We start from the raw sequence: 21353 nt of genomic DNA, 5'->3' as shown, positions 1-21353 counted from the left end.
CGACTTTGAAGGAGGACCCCCTCCTGTATCTTGCAAGAAGCCTTTGAATTGTTCCTGATCTGCTTCTGAGGCTCCCCACTTATATGTAAGGGGCTTTGAAGATGAATGTTACCCATCACAAGGCAAAGGAGAAGACAACGATGAATTCCAGTGCTCATTCCCTCAGGTCAGGGGGAAGAAAGTGGTAGATCTCACAAAGGTCTTTGCTGTAATGGTGGCTTCTCTTTGGGTGGGATTCACCAGAGACAAGCTTGGTGGGTTTGCACATGGACAAAGTCTCAGATCTCTATGAAACTCAATTTCAATCTGCCAGTGTCTTTGTATACATGAGCTCTGTGGCAAATTATTATTTTTTTTTAAAAATGTAAAATATTTTTATCCTGCCTTCCTCCTTTAAAAAAAAAAGGACTTACAAGGGGGGCTTACAACAATTAAAAGGCAGTTTTTAAGCTAACCATACCGAGTATACAATACTAAAAGGATCAAATAAATCCTTAAAAAATATAAGGAACGCCAAAGCACATTCAATGCAGTAAGGTACAGTAATTCGTTTAAAAACAAACAACAATTCAGGCAAGCCAACATTCAGGGAAAGAGAAAGGTCTTTGAAGGGCTGAACAACACTTCTGGATTGCTTGCAGAAGGAGAGCCAAGATGGGGCCAGGCTGGCCTCCAGTGGGAGGGAGTTCCAGAGTCTAAAGGAGCAGGCACAGAGAAGGCCCTCCCATGTCCCCACCAGATGCACCTGTGAAAGGGGCGGGACAGAGAAGTTTCCACTGTCTATCACTCTGTTTCTTGTTCTTGCTTAGTTCTGTGTTTATTACAACAGCCTGTGCTGTACGTTGGGCTGGTCACATCCGACTCTTAACTCCATGCCATGGACAAGTAACATGGTCTCTCTGTCTCGTCTACCTGTCTCTGTTTATTCTGAAACCCAGCTGACATTTCAGCCGTAAAGGTCTGGCATGCAAACAGAGGAGGAATTAATAACTTTTTGAAATAAAATCTCGAGAACAAAAAGATGGGCTAGCTAAAGCAGTCATGCAGGTGAAATATCCCGATATTAATATCTACCTGAAGAAGGAGGAAAGGCCTGAATTGCCAATTAGCAGATGATAATGATAGCATCAATTGCATTTCCCTGGGTAGAACAGGAATGCCAATCGAAAAGGACTAGTCCAGGAATGTATCCATCTGAACGCTGAAAACAAAGGTACCTTGAGAACAACCTTAGTAAGATATTAGCTAATGTCTTACTAGCAGTATTTCAATATCTAAAATGGAATAAGGCTTTAGTTCCCCTCCCTGGGAGAAACTGGTCTATGAGTGAGAGAGCCAGAAAGACAGACAGACAGGCTGATAAATAGAATGACAATTTTTTACTAATAACAACCATAGCATAGATTTTCAGAGAGGCTGCTTTGTTACACACAAAGAGGTTTTTTTTTGGGGGGGGGCGGTTTCGAGGGGTAGAGAATAATCCACGAAAACTCAAACCAAAATGAGTTTGCAAAGGTGCCATAATGCTTTTATTTTTATTTTTGCTTTGGTTTTTGTTTATGTGTACACACAAAAATTCTATAAGATGCATCCAGAATTAGAGTGCAGTCGCAACTGGCCAAGATATTTATGGGCCTGCTGGGCGTTGACTCAGTGGGCCTACTCTAGTTGCCACTTACTCTACAGAGCAACAGGATTTCTGCCGATAAGTCTCCGGAAATATAAGGACACTCTTTTCCAACGAGGCCAGCTGCATCGATAAGATTCTTTCCCATTGCTTCACGTCTCCCACACTGGCGATGGGTACATAGGATTCCCCCCCACCAATAAATAAAGCTAAGTTGTTGGGGTGCTTTATAGGAACTCAAAAGCAGAAAAGCGATGAAAAAATAATAATCTTAGAACTGCAGAGCTGGAAGGGACCCTATGGATCATCAAGTCTAGCCCCTGTCAAGGAAGCAGAGTGGGGAATCGAACTCCCAACCCTCTGGCTCTGCAGCCAGAGACCTAAACCACTGAGCTATCCAACAGTACTAGATGATGATAACGATGTCAGTAATAATACTCATAGGTTGTGGCTTCCATTAAAAGACTTGCAACTAGAGATGGACATGAATTGCTAGTTTGGCGTTTAGCGCCTGTTTGTTCGCCGAACGGGTATAACATGCGTTCCAGCACCGCCTCCTCTGTTGGGTGTCCACTCAGAGTCACTGCCCCAGCTTCCCTGCCCTACCTTCTCTTGGCGTTGTGAATTCCTGCTGGAAAAGTTGGACGTGGAAATCGTTGTGTGCCTGTTTGGCCATGAAATGAACCGTCATGAACCACCAAATGGACAGCTCATGCCCATCTTTACTTACAACAGATTCCATGCATATTTGTCTGCCAGGTTCTGTGACTACGAAGGGGATTCCAGATGACATTCCAATTCAGTATACGGAATAAAACCAACGATGTAGGAAATCTGTCTGCCACTCCTTCCTCCAATTCAGCCCATCTCTTGACTCATCTGATGAAGTCTAAGCCTCTCTCCCTTCCTGTTTTCGGAATTATTGCATTCACTGGATGAGACAAATCAGAAAGCCACTTCTTATACCAAGTATTATCTGCACTCTTCTTACAAACAGATCCAGAAGAACATCGCCTCATATTTGGAAAACTGGCTGAGCTGCCAACTGCAAGCTAGAAATGCTGTGTGAAGGAAGGCTTAAAACATTTCCTCGCTCATCTCTTGCTGAAGGACATCCAGTGTCTTTTGAAGAAGCCACCCTGTCAAAAGAGAAGATTGAACTAATGAACAATAAGTGTGGTTTTTTAAAAAAAAAACATGTCTGTCTGTTAGAGAGAATCACACTTATATTCTAAATGATATGCATAATGGTGGTATCTATCTGAACCAACTTGCATGAGCAAGATTTATTGGTGGTGTGTGTCCTTAATTGGTATCTTGTCTGTAATTTAATTCTGCAACTCCCAGAAGCCCTGGCCAGCACAGCTAGTGGTGGAAGTTTCCGAGAATTTTAGTCCAAGAACATCTGGGGGCCCAAGTTTGAGAACCATGGCTCGAACAGGTGGTAAGATGTTTGTTTTCTTCGTACACAGAAATACACATCCATGTTTGTGTCTTCCCCTCCTGCTCCAAATGTTTCTGGACACATTTTTCATTGTCCCAATTGTGTTTGTGGGTATTTCAAAAGACTCTCTGTTTTAATTGTGCAAATGTTTGACACTGAGGATTGCTTTGTCCAAAACCCTTGTCTGTCCTGATCCTCAGAAATCTGTGGGTTTCTCTAGCCAGATGCTCTCACGTGCTTCCGAGTCTCAGAAAGTATGAAGTCAGTATTTCCATTTGAAGCATGAATTCAGCAAATGACTCTACCCACTTGGCATGTAGAAAACTAGATTGAAAGGTTGACCAGTATGCTGAGCTATAAGAGGCTGATTAAAATTAAACAAGAGGCTTCCTTTGAAGAGGGAATTAACACCAATAGTCTAAATTGATTACTGATAGTAAATAATAGTTAACCTGCCAATGCGTCTCAGGTGACCACCAATAAATTCAATGAGAATTAAATGGCTGATTGTTTTTACATAGTAGATTAGCATGGTTAGCGTTCAATATATCTTTACAATATATCAGTCCTGGGTAAGATCACCAGAGACAGAAAACACCAATGTGATGCACAGTCCCAGTAAGGGCATTGCTAATTAATTCCACAATAGGACCATCTAATCCTGTGAATATTCTACAGAAGAAGATAATGAGATGTTTGACATGGCTTACTCCCAAGAAATGGGGCATGCTTAGGAACATTGCAACCTGAGAGTTTCGATTTTGGCTTTCATGATCTTCTCGTGTTCTGAAAAAAGCAAAGAGCTAGGGTGTGAATGTAACGCTGGGTGTTTCAACAAGCTTATGATGAATGGACGGCTACTGTATTTAGGCACAATCTTAATTGTCAAAGGGTGCAACCAGACACCATTATACCATGTACTTTGGACCACTCAGGGAATGGCCTGGTTCAAGCTATTTTCTGGTGATTACACCATAAAGAGGAGGTTGTAGACCAGCCTGAACCCGCTCTATGTTCAATCTGGTCCTGTTTGGTCCAGTGGCTGGGCTATTCTATTTTTTGGGAGCGGGGCATAGGAGAGGCATAGAAGAATTGATGCTTTTGAATTGTGGTGCTGGAGGAGGCTCTTGAGTCCCCTGGACTGCAAGGAGAACAAACCTATCCATTTTGAAGGAAATCAACCCTGAGTGCTCACTGGAAGGACAGATCCTGAAGCTGAGGCTCCAATCCTTTGGCCATCTCATGAGTAGAGAAGACTCCCTGGAAAAGACCTTGATGTTGGGAAAGTGTTAAGGCAAGAGAAGGGGACAACCGAGGACAAGACGGTTGGACAGTGTCATTGAAGCGACCAACATGAATTTGACCAAATTCCGAGAAGCCGTGTAAGACAGGAGGGCCTGGGGTGCTCTGGTCCATGGGGTCACGAAGAGTCGGACACGACTTAGCGACTAAACAACAGCAACAATAGTGACTTTAAAATATTGCACCCAGCAAAGCGACTCTGTCCAGGGCAAATCCACATGATTCTATATTGCTGTCCAGTCACACCCAAAGATGGCCAAAGTCACAAAGGCAACTGAAGCTGTGCTGAGCTCAAACCCCCCCCCCACCCCGCTTCTGGTTCTTGGCTGTACCTTCACCCTAGTCTAACTTTGTGACAGCAGTGCAGCTGGGGTCCTGAAAGAAGCTTGGATTGGGTATAATATGGCTCCTCTGGCTTCTTGATCCTTCTCTGCAATTTGGACCTCTTCTGCTGGCAGATCTTAGCCCGCAAAGCAGTTCTACTGGCATGTTTCTCTCTTCAAAGATGTCTGGGATCAGACAGCAGAAGAGATTTTCTGGTGCATCTTTTCATTAAGATGGCACAGTTTAACTATGGTGGTGCCTCGCAAAAAGATCGTCGTAATGCGGTTTTGTCTTAATGCTGGGCAAGGCACGACTGTACTCTGTAAATTATTCGAGAACGCCCTACTATGAAACGTCCATGCATGTGATAACAATTTTGCCGAGTAAAGATTGTCCTCTCAGCAGGTCTGTTTAATCCATGATTACAACAGTGATTAAAATAAAGAGGGAGTATTCTGTGCTATAAGTAGCTATCCTTAATCAAAGATCAAACTCTCAGGAAGAATACCTCCGTGCAATTTCTGCTGATGTCAAAAATCAAGTTATGTTTTTACTACTATAAAGGGGTGAAAATATAACAATGTTCTTTTGGCTTTGGCTTACTAAATTAATTACAAATTACTTATTGATGAAACAAAAGTACTCAGCTGTCACTTGAAGCCAAATACATGGTTCACTTAATGATTATTTTTTGAGAAAACACATTAGTGCTTGTTTGATCCTCAAAGTGTTAACAGGAGCTGGTGGGGGAGGGAGGCGTAAAGCATTTGGTGTTCGAATGGGGAAAAAAAAATCTAACACAAGTTAGGAATGCATTGCAGGGAGAGCCACATAAAATACCAAATAGCTGACAGGATCATGAATAGATTTAGAAAACAGGAAGGAGGGGAAAAAATCCAGCAAGGGAAAAAGTAATTACAAAAATAAATACAGAAAGCTAGGCATGTGTGCAAAACCCAGTGGAGAAATTCCATTCTGTTTTCAGTTCCATTTTTCTGAGGGAGAGTAGCAGAAATCCATCTGTCCACTTAAATGCTAGTTATGCTCTGGTCCTTTTATGGAACATGTTGGTTTATATATTGGAATTGCACAGCACCATTGACTTTGTAGTTCTAACGGTCCATGATTCATCGGTCTTATTTCGGTATATACTCACATTTAACACAACAGCAATGGCCTTTCCTACTTGGACCCAAAGATGAGGTATTAACTAACAGATGCTGCTTGTTCTTTCATTATTCCACTTGTGAAGCAGACCTAACCAGTCCAGTAAAGGCAGTTATTCCCTGTGTAGAGGTGCCTCGTTACATTCCTTATCCAGAGTTTGGAAGAAGTTCGTTTTTTAAATTACAATTCTCCACATCCTCTGGCCAGAATGCCTGCTGTTGGCGGAAAGATTGTGGGAGCAGTAGCCTCCCTCCCCAAACACCTTTCCAATGTGGTTTCGAGAGTAGTTGACAAAAAACATTTTTTTTAAAAAAAATTCAATAAAAATTTTATTTACAATTTTTATTTTTTTAAAAAAAATAATCATTTTTAAATATAAAAATATTGTTAAATTATTTTTTAAAATCAGATGTAACTGATGAATGCCATGCGACACAATGTGAAAAAAATTCTATTCTCCATAATTGCTCGATAACATAAGGGACAGACCCTTTCTTAACCCCATTCTGACATCTCCTGATGTGTGCTTGTGAATAGAGGCACCTTTGTCTGCATGGAGAAAAGGCTGGGCAAAGTGAAGATCTGGACAGCTTTGATTTCTCAGATATATCAGTGTTGTGCATTTTGGTAAATTCTGATTTTCAAAAATGAACTGAAAACTCTCTGCCAGTCCTAATGAAGAGCAAATCTTCCACCTTCACTTTCTCACACCTTCATATTTTGTGACTTCTCATTAAAAGCAAATTGGAGCAAAATCCTCCAGAAACTGCAATTCTTGTGGTTCCCAATACGAAATGGCATGCCTTTTCAGTTCATAGTAAGGCTCTCCTGTCTTTAGATAGGTCTCCTGTCATCTTACTCCTGGTTACACTCCTTAAGAGCATATATTTTGAATGGACTTCAACTTTGGAATGTATTTGGATTATGGAACAAAGCACAAGTATTTGTCCATTTTGGAAGTGATCTAAACTGAAGACACAAAGCAGATTTTTCTGAAGTATGGAATAAATAAACATACAAATGCTAATACTAACAATGTTGTTGTTGTTTAGTCATTGTGTCCAACTCCAGAGCACGCCAGGCCCTCCTGTCTTCCACAGCCTCCTGGAGTTGGGTCAAATTCATCTTGGGTGCAACTCTCCTGTCCTCTGATGTCCCCTTCTCCTCTTGCCTTCATACTTTCCCAACATCAGGGTCTTTTCCAGCCCTTCCCACCTCTACCTCAAACTGAAGCAGATTTATGCATATCCGTATGTATGAATAAATGTAGATATAGATGAAGTCTGTTTTTCAAGAATCAAATGGTACTTCAAAGAAATCTGTTCTGGGTCCCAGAAGGATGTGGCTCCTCACTTAAAAATATATTTAATCATTCCGCCTGAGATTGGTAACAATGACCCGTTCAGCAGCTTGTGGCTGCTCATTTAGTGGGCAAACAGGTGTTTGGCACTTCAAAGCCTCACCTTCTCCAGCGGTGCCTACTCAGAGGCAGCACCAAGAGGAGGTGGGGCAGGGAAGCGAGTCCTCTATTCCAAGTTGCCTGGCCATTGTGTGTATCTCGAAAGGACAGCAGTCTGTAGTGAGGGAGGCTCAGTATTACGTAGAATACGGCATCATTCAGTCTGCAGTAGACATGGGCATAAACTGCTCATTTGGCCGTTTGTGCTGGTTCATTCTTTGGATGAACAGATGTTCAGCGATTCCCGGTTCCACCCCTTCTGGTGGGCACCCACTCAGAAGCAACGCCCTGGCTTCCCTGCCCTGCCTCCCCTGGGAGCTGCCACTGAGTGGGTGCCTGCTAGGGGAGGAAGGGCAGGGAAACACTCTACATCAAAGGACGAACCAGCACGAACTGCTGAACCGTGTCTGTAGAGACAGGTTTTCATCTTTTCTGGACTACAGATACCATCATTATCCATTCCAGGATTTCTGCCTTTCTACCTACCTTCAAATAACTTAATACAATAGACCTTAGAGAAAGGCCTAAATCGGAAGCCTTTCAGACTAAGCTAGGCCTAAGTTCCACGTGAGCCTCATTTTCCCTGGTCCAGTACCTGCTTTGGTTTTTCTTTCTTAGCAGGAAACTTAGCTAAGCCACAAAGCTTTCTAATTTAAGCTTCTCCCCCCAGATGCACCACATTGAGATGCCTGCAAGATAGGTAGGACTCCAAGAATGGAAAGTTATGGTTCTTGTAGTCCAGAACATCCCATCCTAGCTTTGTTTGCCTCTTCAGATTTAGCTTTCCATATATAAGATCTAGGAGATCGGGGAAAAATTAACCTTAGTCCTAAGATGTAGATCAGACATTTCATTGAACACTTGAAGTTTCTATAGAACTGCAGTAGCTATTTCTTCTCTAGTGAGAGTGAGCAGATGATGTTTTCCCATCTAAAAGGAACCATTGCTTAGTCATAAATGGCAATTGATAAATCATGCATCTGAGCTGCAATATCTTAGCTGTAGAAGTGCCATAACTCTACAGAATAACAGAAGCAAGCTTCACTGGGAACTGTGGAGATGTTTCATGGCACTTTTTCTTCTTTTTAATGATTCCACTTTTCATCTTTAGTGGTAAATACACTGAGCGAGCAAAAATGAAATATAAACATGCACACTGGAGGTTTAAAAAATGTAGGGATGGTTATCATGCTTGGCTGTTAAGACAGAGGGCACAGAATTGTTTCTGGAGAGACAAGAGGTGAGTGAAACCAAGTCTTGGAAAGAAAATGAATCTAAGTGTTTAATTGATCATTAAAAGGATCATTTTGCATGCCCTGATCCTTATTTGTATTGCTAAAATCCCACACTGTGTCTGTGTCTTCCTTTTCTAGTCTGTTTTACCTATTATATAATGGTTTGATGGACAAATGCAGAACAGCTCTGGATCTTGGTGTATTAGATTAGGCAGAATCACACCACTTCAGACTTAAGGTGAAAGGTCTTCCTGTCTTCCTTCTTTCCTTCCTTGACATTGTTTGTCTAGATTTCATGATCTTTGATCTCTTTAATCTGTATTCCTTCTTTAATCTTTAATGTATTTGTTTTTTTATTAGGTACAGGTACGGAAGCCTGCGCTGAAGGAAGGTCAAAAATAATATTCCCTCCAAGCAACACCAGAGATGAGCAGCATCTCCTTCACCCACCTCAAGCTTCCACCACCTCAGTGGGCTGCTCGGAGACTTGATTTGAAGTGATGATGCTTTGCCGGGTGGCTGACCCTCTTTTCTTTAAAATGGACTTTCTTTAATGCCAGCCTTAGAATGTAAGATAGATTGTTTTGCTTTTTTATTAGAACCCTGAGATTCTCCAGCTAGAGCCAGCGGACAAAGAAGGACTTTTCAATTAAAGAAAAAGGTTGTCTCCAGTCTTGTGTTCAGTGTCAATGGTGAATTGGTGAGGGGCAGGCTGACGTTATGAACATCCCCTGCGGCCTGGCCTACAAGGAGAAAAGATGAAGTCAGGGAGATGTGTGGATCCATAATTCGAAACAAAACGAACAGTTCTAGAAGGTTTCGCCTCCAACCGGGAAAGAGGTCTATCGGAATGCTAATAGGCATGTTTTGCCCAATCAAGACTCAAGCCGCTCCCAAAATAATTATCATAATGGTACAGTTGGTTGGCTTGCAAGAGTACATTATTGTCCACAAAACGCAACCCTCTCACCCACACGGCTGAGAAGATGACAGTTCAGTGCAATGGATGCAAAAAAAAACCCCCGCACCTTTCCATCACCTGAGACCTACGAGTAGACCCCCAATCTACGTTCCGCTCAAGATCTGTTTCAGCTTTTTGTGACAGAAACATGTTTTTTATGCTACGGAAGGGGAGGGAGAGTCAGGGTTATGGGTCTCTGGCCATCAAGAGACTGGTGATAAAATGGTTCCTCTATTATCCGCTGCCTGAAACCAACCCCAATTGAGAAAAAAAATCTGTTAAATGGCTGGGATTTCCCCTCCAGAAGTACATCGTGAGATGCTAGCAAATAATGAACAAGCTAAGGTAATACAACCAACATGAATTTGACCCAACTGTGGGAAGCAGTGGAAGACAGGAGGGCCTGGCATGCTCTGGTCCATGGGGTCACGAAGAGTCGGACACGACTAAACGACTAAACAACAACAAAAGCTCATCCACTTCATGGACACCAAGCCCCAGACGATGGCTAAAAGCAAGCAAAGGTTTTCTGCAAACCTCTCAAGCTGTAAATATTAGGATAAACTTATCAAGAACAGAAACAACACACCTTGCCAATGGGATGAATACTGTAGGGTGCCTCCCACCAGAACAAGGCTCTAACTGGACCCTCTGGAAATCACCCAATAGACTCGAAAGGAGGAAAATAAAGGAATAATCAAATAAAATGGGGCTACTTGGATGCAGGACAAATCTTCTGTGACTGTGGAGAAATCAGTCAGTGCGGCACTTACGTGCATGGAGTTTAGTATACTACGTATATTAAAGAAGGTCTACTGAATGGCTGAGATAGCGCTATTGAAGTAGCTCACATCTGGTCAAAAATAGTCTAATTATCGCAACATTTTAATTTGTTTTTAATTTTACCTATATTTCATATATGCCCATCATTTTAAATTGTGCAAAGCTCTGGAAGGAAGGAAGGAAGGAAGGAAGGAAGGAAGGAAGGAAGGAAGGAAGGAAGGAAGGAAGGAAGGAAGGAAGGAAGGAAGGAAGGAAGGAAGGAAGGAAGGAAGGAAGGAAGGAAGGAAATATTATATTTTAAACAGGCTTGTTTCTCCTCCTCATGACCTCAGTTTTGAGCCTGAAGATCCAAAAAAAGCCCTCACCCCCTCATCCCAAATGAGGCATGGCTGGTTTCCCCCATTTTGTAATAAGTAAAGCACTATATGTTTTCTCATCTGTAGAAGAGGTTCATGAGACTGTGTAATAGTTATTCTGAAATAACCTAACTGCACCACTAACTCTTTGCATGTATGTAGATGTATTCATGTTGTTGATGTTGTTGTGTTATTTTTATTTATATTTTTTTCTGATGACCTTTCGAAGTTAGGAGTGGTTTGAAGGATGGAATGGAAATCTAATCATCAAATAAAAATATGATCCAATGTTAAATAGAATTTTTTAAAATATATATTGTTAATTTGGGGGTTCTTCCCCCTTTCTTGTTGAACATAGGGTAGACTTTATTATAACCTCTCCCCCCCAAAAAAAGAGTCATTGAAGGTATGTTATTTTCTGTTTGAGTGAGGTGCAGGCTCTCGTTAGATAAGAGTCATGACTCTTTGTAAGGGGCATCCTTTTTTAAAAAATCCTCTTAATATGGCAGAAATCAGCAGTTGGATGTTGTGAAGAGAAAAGTCGAGCTTAAATATTGAAAGAAATCCACCAAGATAAAAAGATTGCAATTTTTTTTTTGGTCCTTCTTCACTGTTTTTGCAGTTTGGCAGCTGTCAACATCTCAAAATATCATTCTCCCCCAAACCGCTGAAAGAAAGAAAGTCTTTGATTTCCCCCCTGAGACGCTGAAGCCGAAAATGGACCCTTTGTAGTCTCAGCTTCGTTTCAGATGTGGAGTCGCTCCCCCACCTCCCTTGACTTCCACCCCAAACCCCCACCAGCCCCCACCTCCACTCTAACTGGTCTAGAAGCAAGCAATTCACAAGCAGAATCTCTGCTAATTAAATAAGTTTTTAAAAAATCATTAGAACTCTGTTTTTTGAATAATAAAACACTGACACACACTTGCTTCATACATAAACAGACACACACACACACATACAAATATGGTAGATCTCCTCCTCCCCCAAAAAAGTTTTCCTCCATTTGCATTTCCTGCATCATTAATAATGCAAATCAGGTTTTATTTGGGGCTTCCATACGTTTGTAATTAGAGGTAAATATTTAATGCACAGAGCTTGAAATCAAATTGTGTACCCCTTTGGATGACAGCAATTGTTTTCTCCAGTTGCTGGGAGTTAATTTAAGAAGTATTACAAAGAGGACAGGACTGGCTGGATTTGATTTTGTCTCCATCCTTTGTTTGCGATGCAGCATTAAATGCAATCAAATTCCAAGTCATGTCATCGTTGTCAGTATTTCGATAGAACCCAATCCCAAGATTGCAAGATCTGTTTCATGGCCGATCCGTTTTGTTATGGTTTTTTTTTCACTTCGGTTCCATTGTGAAGCTGGGGGCAAATATCCTGATTTTCTTGAAAGCAAGTGGTTGGGAAGATATATGTGTGATCTTTTAGCCAAGGATGGATAACACTGGCCCTGCAGATGTTTTTGGCTCTAATTAGCCCTAGACACTGTACTCACATGATGAAGAATTAATTATAGGCGTTGCCATCAATCTAGATCATGGCCTGATTTTCTGATTCACTGGTGATAGATAGATAAAATGTGTCCTCGAAGGCTTTCACAGCCAGGATCTGATGGTTGTTGTGGGTTTTTCAGGCTCTTTGGCCGTGTTTTGAAGGTTGTTCTTCCTGACGTTTCGCCAGTCTCTGTGGCCGGCTTCTTCTGGTGAAACATCAGGAAGAACAACCTTCAAAACACGGCCAAAGAGCCCGAAAAACCCACAGCAACCATCAGATAGATAAAACTTTATTACAATCAAAAGACCCACCACAAATAAAACATCAGAATATATCAATATACAGAAGTACACAAAAATATTGGGATCAAGTGCAAAGCAATAATCGGTTCTGAGGTGAACAACAACAGCATCAAAACATCTCCCCTGAAGCAATTCCAGAATTTCTAGCAAACCATGCTCTAACTACAGAGGCCCATCCACTTTTAGGGTCCTTTTTGTAATGCCCATTGCAGCAGTAAGAAATTTGGCAACACTTATGCATAAGCACGGGATTGGAGTGATAGTGATGGAGGGATTAGATTAGAGTTCTATGTCGTGTCTACAGATAGGCATGGAATGCCAAATGGCTATTTCATGCCAGTTCGGTTTTTTATCCGAACAGATGTTCGGTGCTTGCCAGCCCTGCCTTTTCCAGCAGGTGGCCACTCAGAGGAAGCACTCAGAGGCAGTGAGGCAGGGAAGCTGGGGCAAATGTCTACTCTGCAAAGAAAAAGATGAAACTGTGTCACAACTCTTCTGTAAATATTCAAAGATTGCGCAGACAGACTACAAAGCAAGACATGATAGAGTTGCCAAATGAATGGTCATTATGTAAAAAAATATATAATCTGCTCGCATGCAAGAATCTGTGGGAATGTTAGGTAGCGAAGGTGTCAAAAAAACAACCAAATTAGGATACTGCATGGACATTTGGGTTCAAACGGACAGACACCTTGAGCATAAATAAATACACCAGGCATAACAGTAATAGAATGCAGAAATGTCTAGCTAATTGACATTGCAATTCTAAGGAATGCCAGGGCTGAAGATAAATATTTGGAAAAATTAACAAAATACAGAGACCCTGGCAACAGAAATAACTTGCTTGTGGATAAAACACATTTCAGTGGTCCCCATAGTGACTAGGATACTGGGAACAATGCCATGGAATTTTATAAAATGTTATAATCGGCAGCAGAGACTGGAAATAATAGTTGACTTGACCTGGGAGTTTAAAACACATGAAAGTTGAGTGAGCAGTTTTAAAGAACATTGAAAACATGACCCGGTCATTAAAAATGTTTATGCTGTTAATTATTAAATAGAGATCACGAGTATTTTACACTTTCCTAGTTTATACTTTGGAAATGTCTAGTAATTTCAGTTGTGAAGGCAAGAGGAGAAGGGGACGACAGAGGACGAGATGGTCGGACAGTGTCATCGAAGCGACCGACATGAATTTGACACAACTCCAGGAGGCAGTCGAAGACAGGAAGGCCTGGCGTGCTCTGGTCCATGGGGGTCACAAAGACTCAGACACAACTTAACAACTAAACAACAACAAGTAATTTCAGTAAATTGGAAGGGGCAGGACAAACTGGTAGATTCATCTGTTGATTACCATTATATGTCTTGGTCTGCTGTTGATTATCATTATATGTCTTGGTCTGATCATCTCTCTTTCAGTAACTTGCAAAGTGAATCCCACTCATCCAGAGTTTGCCTCAAGACCCCACCCAATTAGGGGTGATGTCACAACAGGATATGCTCTGAGGTCTTTTACATCCTTTTTGTCAGGGCATTAGACAGGCATTTTTTATGATGTGGTGAAATTTTTAGCAGCTGCTATTAAAATTCTTGAGGGGAAGGTTTTAACAAATTAATGATAGATTTTAGCTACCAATGGGAATCCTTAAAAGGGATTTGAGCCAGCAATACTTGTCACTTGTATTAGACTATTTTAACTCTTATACATATGCTTTTTATATAAGAGAATGTAGTGTTTTGTAGTTTGTTATATTTGTGCACGAATATTGGTCTTTGACTCTCTTAAAGGTGACTTGACTTGACAACAGTGTGTGAGAGAAAACAACATCACTGGACATCAGTAAATAAAATTTTGTGAATTATTTTCTAGCTCTGCAGTTCTGCGATGAAAATGATGTCCTTTCAGGCAAGTAAAATTAATCCAGTTTCAGTCAATTTAGTGCAGTTTCAAAGTGAATGAAATTCAGGCTAATGTTTTTAAATATTGAGAGATGAGTTTCAGTTCAGATGAAGATGCTACAGAAATAATTCTGACGTGTTCTGGTTCAGCCCCAATACTATCAAGCCAGACAATTGCATAATGCAAATCATGTGTTTTACTCAGATTACTTTCTTATTTCTTTGCCTCATGAGAAGGAAATAGGCTACTTATGCCTAGTTTCCCAGCTTATCGTGACTCTGTTTTATTTATGTCGTTATTTTATGGCTGTAAATACTTTTCTGTCATATGTGGATCCTATTATATCTACAGTAGCTTATAACCTATCCATTAAAAACACAGACATATCCAAAAATAGCACAACTCAGTCAGAAAAATCAGCAAAAAAATGATGATAAGTTAATTCAGCTTCTCAGATGCTATTAAATACTCAAACGAAATGACTGTTTTATCTTATGTGAATGCTAATTAGAAGTGTAACTAAAGACAAGCTAGTGGTAGGAGGTTAGGAATAGGCTGAAGTCTCTTTTGCTGACGGAAATCTCCTGATCTCAGTAGAAATACGCTTTTGTGGTTGAGTTCTTTCTACTGACTGGTTTCAGAAATCTGCCCTGCAGAGTTATCTGTCAGGAATAGGGCTCTTCCAGCTAAGATCAGCCAAACAGAGGAAGAGGAAGGAAGGAGCCAGAGACAAGCGGAGTTATGCCCTGTGTCAAAAAGAGTTTTAATGATTTCATGTTTCTCACCAAAACCGCAAAAATTTCAAAATGTATTTGAGATAAAAGCATACCTTTTCTGCGAAATTTGTGGACTGCGAAGGCTTGCAGTACATTTCGTTGGCACAAAACTGTCTATGCATTTCTAAAATGTGAAAAGTAACATATGGATGATTTAGAAAGGGACAATTATCCTTGAGTGCTACAGCTTATCGCAACTCAATGGCGTTGGTCCTTTTTCCAACCACATATGTTACTTTTCACATTTTAAAGTCAATGGAGGAAAGCTTGCAAAAAATACATAAATGGACAAATTAGGAAAAGTATGTGAATCAATGTGTATGGAATAAATGCGTACACACTTGTTCACATTGTTGGCCAAAATCCTGTTCTGATGTTGTGCAAAAAGTCAAACTTTTAGTACCAACTTTGCTGCGAGTTAAGTAACCTCTGTTTCCATTATTTGTGCATGCAAAAACATGGCTCTTCATGCAACAGATCTCTACGGAGGTTTCTTAACTCATGCCAATTCACTGCTAAGAATTACATCTTTCGCGTAGCGGCACCATAGGATTTGGATCAATGGAAAAGACAAGAATGTGGTTGAGATTTGGAGGGATGCAACAGAAAAGTGATCCCTAATCTGGAGATGCCAAGGATTAAATTCGGGGCTCCTGCATGGAAAGCATGTGTTCTACCATGGAGTCAAGGTCCAATTCTCCCTTTAGGATGCTTGCATTTCTTTTAAAGAGACATAAAAAGAACATGCATGGGGCATAGCATCTCTATAAGTGGAATCCAAAGCAAGAGCCGGCTTCCTTCCCCCACGGCCCCACCCACAACTCTTCTCTTCATCAGCTTTCGCAGTGCCAGCTCCCCTGCAGGGTAGAGAATGGGACCCATTCCCTTTCGCCTGGCATTTATACAGAATCATTTTCCCTTCCAATAGCATTTGCTGCGGAGAGAAGACATTACTATTTATAGGTCACAGTATGTGTCCTCAGCGTGGGTTCCACTGGCAGATCGGATGAGAATAGCCTTAGTTTAAAGGAAGGTGGGGAAGCAGACCACACCGAGGATTACCTGTCCGGGTTTCACTTCTCTAGCAGCGCTCAAGCCAGATCAGCGCTCGTGCGGAGTGCCTCAAAATGAAATCATAACCGTCTGAGCACTGAGCAGTAACCTGTCCCTAAAACAGACCACAAAATGTGGGAAGTTCACTCATCAAATCCCATAATACTCTCTCTCTCTCTCTCTCTCTCTTGGAGGTGAAGTAACTGGAGATTTAGGGTGCATAAAAGGAAGCACTTCTTCATGGTCAAATCATGGTTTAGGATGATATTTTTGTATTTCTTAGATTATAAATCTCATAATTCTCCATTCTGGGAGTTCTGCTTGACCTCCACACACCTTACAAATATCTCGCTGCGGCTCACCTGACAGAAAAAGGCCTAAACTGGAAAATGGGGAGGCTGAGCTGGGCCTCGTTCCAACCAAGCTTCCTGTTCTTGTTCCGGCGATAGATGGGAGCTTTCTTTCCGAACAGGAAGCTGGGCGGATTGAAGCCAGAGGGGGCAACAGTGGCTCTCCTGGAGCAGATGGACAGCGGTTCCAACTACCCCTCACCTTTGGTGGCAATGAGAGTTGTAGTTTAAGACCTCAAAGGCCATTCTTCCCCACTCCTTAGTGAAGCCATGGAAAGCCCCTCCCTTTCTCCTGTGTCTTTGTCAACCAATGCCACCAACACCCTGTGTCATTTTGCAGTTTAGGGCAGCCCCTCTTAGAAGATGTGGGTCTGCTGCCGCCATATTTATTTCCATTGAACTATAGCAAGAACAGCAGCCAGTCGTCACTACATCAAATATCTACCCATTTTGGAATCTGGATAACTCTTAAGTGCAAAGAACACCACAACTTATGACTGTGGAGAGAGATCATCCCTGTTTGTTGAAATGACTTTGAACGTATGACTTCAACACTACATATACTACCCCTTCGCCAAGATTTATCTTTTGGTGCTCTCTAAATATTCGGGGTAGTGACAGCATATGGAAGCAATCCCAATGACATATTGATTTTATTTCATGTACTTCTCACGTAGCTATAATATGTCTACACTTTTTAAATTACTCATTCCAAAACGGAAGGTGCAATATTTTATCTTATTTTATGAGCGGCACTTCCTTCTGAGTGCCATCTTACCCTGCTTTCACAAAAGCTTATTTAATGGACATGTTAGAACAGGGGCGAGTCAACAAATTTTTTTTCTGTGGTATCAAGTTTTTCCTTGCAGGTAAACTGACCTGGGGGGGGGCTTAGACTTTAGTTGTGGGCGTGGCTTAAACCATCAGTAGGTGGGACCAAAGTTAAAAGTGGGTGGGGCCAATGCCTCTCTCCCTCTCTAACTGCCCTCTCTATTTATCTATCAGGAATCTCTGTTTCTCACTCCTTCCTCCTTCCCTTGTACAAAAAGTTTTTGAAAACCGCGTAGCGTTTACTGATAGCTTTCAGAAGTTTTTTTTTACGTTAGGATGAGGAGGCTGAAAGTTGGCTTCCTTTTGATTCCCTGCTGTGTGTTTCTGACAAGTTGCACTCAGCGATCCCTAGGGTTCTTTCCAGTTCTTCGTTTCAAAAATTATTAGGTGGAGGACCACAGGTTTCATTTAGAAATCAGTGACATTCATTTTTTTGGGGGGGGGGAAGACTGGCAGATGTGAGAAAATCTCATTACCCCATGTATTCTCAAAAAGCAGATGTAAAAATGCACAGCTGGATCATATATCATTCAGTGGAAATTATTTCATTATTAACACTTCAGCCGCGTGTTTGATTAGCAGAAGGGAAAACAAATCTCCCCAGACTTTAGATGCCTGATTCCCCTAGACCTCCAGTGGAGCTGAACACTGTCCACTGCTCTATTCTTTAAAAAAAAAAACAAAGCAAATTTTCTACAGAACTTTGCAAAAATTCGCTCAGTTTGCAACAACACTTTCATTAAAATCAATTTATTTGTGGATTTCTATTCCTTTCCGACATCATCAGCAGGCATGTGTCCTCTGAAGAATTTTGACCGTGTTTATAATCTTAAAGCTGCATAGCTGGGAGGGTCCTGCCCCGCCCCCTGCTTCCTTGCCCCGCCCCCTACTTCCTTGCCCCGCCCCCTGCTTCCTTGCCCTGCCCCCTACTTCCTTGCCCCACCCCCTACTTCCTTGCCCCGCCTCCTCTTCTGAGTGGGCACCCACTGCAGGAGGCGGGGCTGGGGATTCCCACCAGTTTGGCCAGGAAACAAACCGTCATGAACTGCTGAACCGGCAATTCATGCCCCTCTCTACTAGGGATGTGCAAAGGTCCTCTGACCATCAGCAAGTTTTAACTCAATGCCTCGCATTGCAACCTAATTTGAACTTGCATGTTCTGGGTTTTCTCTAAGCTGATATGGGCCTGAAATCTGAACCCGTTTTGGATTTCTACACATCGGGAACCCTCATTCACTTGAACAGGGACACACAAATAGCTATAGATGGCCATCATTTAAACATTATTATGGAACTTAGTAGTTGGACAGGTTACAAGGAGATGGTTCATCATGATTCACATTTTGGAATACGCCATCTCCACAATTTGTTTGCCCTCTTCATCTTCCCCCTTTTCCCTTCCTTTTCCCAGCATTTTAAAAATATTTTTTATAATCTTAGAACGGCAGAGCTGGAAGGGGCCCTATGGAGCATGGGGGTCCAGCCCGTATCAAGGAGACCCAGTGGGGAATTGAAACTCCCAATCTCTGCCTAAACCATCAAGCTGTCCGGCATGTCTTGTAAAAATGTTAATCTGGTATAATCTAGAAATGGTTCCTAGTTCCACCTGAACTGGGTTGTTCATGTCAATCTGGGTGAACCTAGGTCAACACAAAGAGTTCCAACTCAATGCAGAGTTCAGCCTTTGAACAAAGTCAGCATACTATCCTATCGGCATAAACACCAGAGTAGTGGGTCATGAATTCTGCAAGTTGGTCTTTACTTCTAGAAGGGACAGGCTGAGAAAAAGAAAAAACTCAAATATTTTGCGAGGAAAAAGTCTTCGGAGAAAGTCTGTCTGCATTGATAGCTGAGAAGTTTAGTGGTTGCTCTACTTACCGCATCAGAGACGGACATGTGGAAGCTTTCTGGGTCTCCAGGTGATGCAGAAAGAACTTGCATCATGTTTAAATGATTGGTTGCATCACGTTGAAATAACTGGAGAGAGGAAGGGGCCTGAAATGTCAATGACTCTGAAACAGCTACTTGTCCTCGTGAGCCGATAAAGTGAAGGAGATGTGCGGTATCATTTTCAACTGTGTTCCAGTACTTCAGAAAAGGGGGAGAGAAGAGACGCCTCCAATTCACAGCCAGACAGGACACAATTAAATGGAAATGATGTAATTAATGTCCTGAATGGTTCTTCTGAAGGTGATATTTTGGTTACCTAAAAAATGATATTTGAAAGCGGAGATCTATCAAACCATCAATTCTTGTGCATACATGGATACACATAGCCACTCCAAGCATTTCAAACATATTCAGCATTAGGCAGTAAATTCTTTCTCCTGTATTTGCGTGGCACTGCAAAAAACGATCACTCTTCCAGCCTGTGAATTCCCAGTGTTTACTTTACACATCATGTTTCATTTGCATTTATGTGGGTGTTTTTTTTCCCCGGGTGCTCAAAGCTCTGCAATTTCGAAGCATGAATCAGAATCTCATGAAAAGTACTCTAGTTTGTTCGACTCGCTCGAGTATCTTTTTTTTCCCCCCAACTGCTTTAGTTCTACAACGTAAACGGCTCCTAAAAAACCTATTCAGTGAGGGCTGAGCCTGGTGCTCTTTGAAAGCATTGAAGGGGATCCTGCATTCAAACGGTTAATTTGCACGGCGTTTTCTTTCGAGAAAAAGAGAAACTGTCACCCTGTCATTTTAGACTCTGACACTAAGCTTGTCAAAAGAGACAGCTGTTAAAATGAATTACTGTTGACACGCAGAGAAACGGCCCTCGCCAGATGTAAAAGGACATCTGCCACAATGAAGTGGTACAGGGTGGCTTTTAAAAATGTGGCCATACTGGTATTTGAATAGACGGCGCATGGCATTAAAACATGGCCTTGACTCAGAACTGTTTAAAGCAGTGAACCACAGCCAATGAAAAATCGCCAAGAAGTGCTGATCTGTTGCTGTATCCATAACTTATGCCTGAATATTAAAACGGTACAGGGTTGGAGTGATTAAGCTCTTATCTTTTCTCCCGGAGGATATGGACGTGAAAAACCCAGCAGGGAAGGTTTCGTGTTTCCAAGCCGTTGAATAAGGGGAGGGTTGAGGTGTAAATTCAGGACGTGGATTACACAGCAAAATAAGTCAGTCGGGCTTCTGCTGCGGCTGCAGTTGTGAGGGTATTAAAAGGTGGGGTGCCTTTGGCTTTCGGTGGCTTCCTGTTTGTGTGCGTCCATGTAAGACCTGATACAGAAATTGTTGGTGCATAGATTTAGAGCTTAAGATCAAGACAAAAATCAAATTAAAAACTTCAAATCTCTTGCATATGGGGGAAACTATATATTTTTATCCACACACAGAAACACACACACACACACAAATTTGGTAGCAGAAGAAACAAATCAAGGTGCTAAAGGACTGCTGGATAGCTCAGTGGTTTAGTGACAATGATGATGAAAGATATGTGTAGCTCTAAGAGACGGAAGTGTGATATTGGCCATCCTACAGGTATTGCTATCTCATTTTACTTGCATGCAGATTCTTCGGGTTTGTTTTGCTCTTTCTTGATGGTGAGGATGATACATATGTGCAGCTGCATAACCAGTGAAATATACACCCAATGCAACACACAAACAGCAGCATATCGCAGAAGATCTTGGAAGTAATGCCGTGTCAAACCATGTCTGCCCCATGCTGGGAACGGTTACTGGAAAGATCTGGAAGAAAGCTTTCGCCATAGTTTTGACCTGCAGTCTTTTTCTGGAATTCCTTGGAAGGAACGTGAGGTCATATTGTTGGAGTGCCTTTCCCCAAGATCATTCAACCCTTCATACCACACTTTCCAGTGTGACCAACTCCAAAGGAGGACAGAACATCATCTATGAGAAGTCAGGTCTTCTCGGGAGTGGCACCAGCTCTTTAGAGCCAGCTCTTGGTTGAGCTCTGCCTGGCCCGCTCCCTCACCACTTTAAGGAGGCTGCTGGAGA

General features: G+C 41.8%; 1 long non-coding RNA gene across 1 annotated transcript in view; it reads left to right on the top strand.

Moving 5' to 3' along the window:
* The window catches only part of LOC140702261 (uncharacterized), a 94870-nt gene extending 80532 nt beyond the window's left edge, over window positions 1-14338 (top strand). Inside the window, exon 2 of the long non-coding RNA XR_013538786.1 lies at window positions 8919-14338. This is a non-coding gene — a long non-coding RNA (uncharacterized LOC140702261). The remainder of the gene's footprint in view (window positions 1-8918) is intronic.
* The last annotated feature ends 7015 nt before the right edge of the window (window positions 14339-21353 follow it).

Source organism: Pogona vitticeps, chromosome 11 (assembly GCF_051106095.1).
Source record: "Pogona vitticeps strain Pit_001003342236 chromosome 11, PviZW2.1, whole genome shotgun sequence".
NCBI lineage: Eukaryota > Metazoa > Chordata > Lepidosauria > Squamata > Agamidae > Pogona > Pogona vitticeps.
The sequence above is the reverse complement of the archived record's forward strand: the minus strand, read 5'-3'. Positions and strand labels throughout refer to the sequence as shown.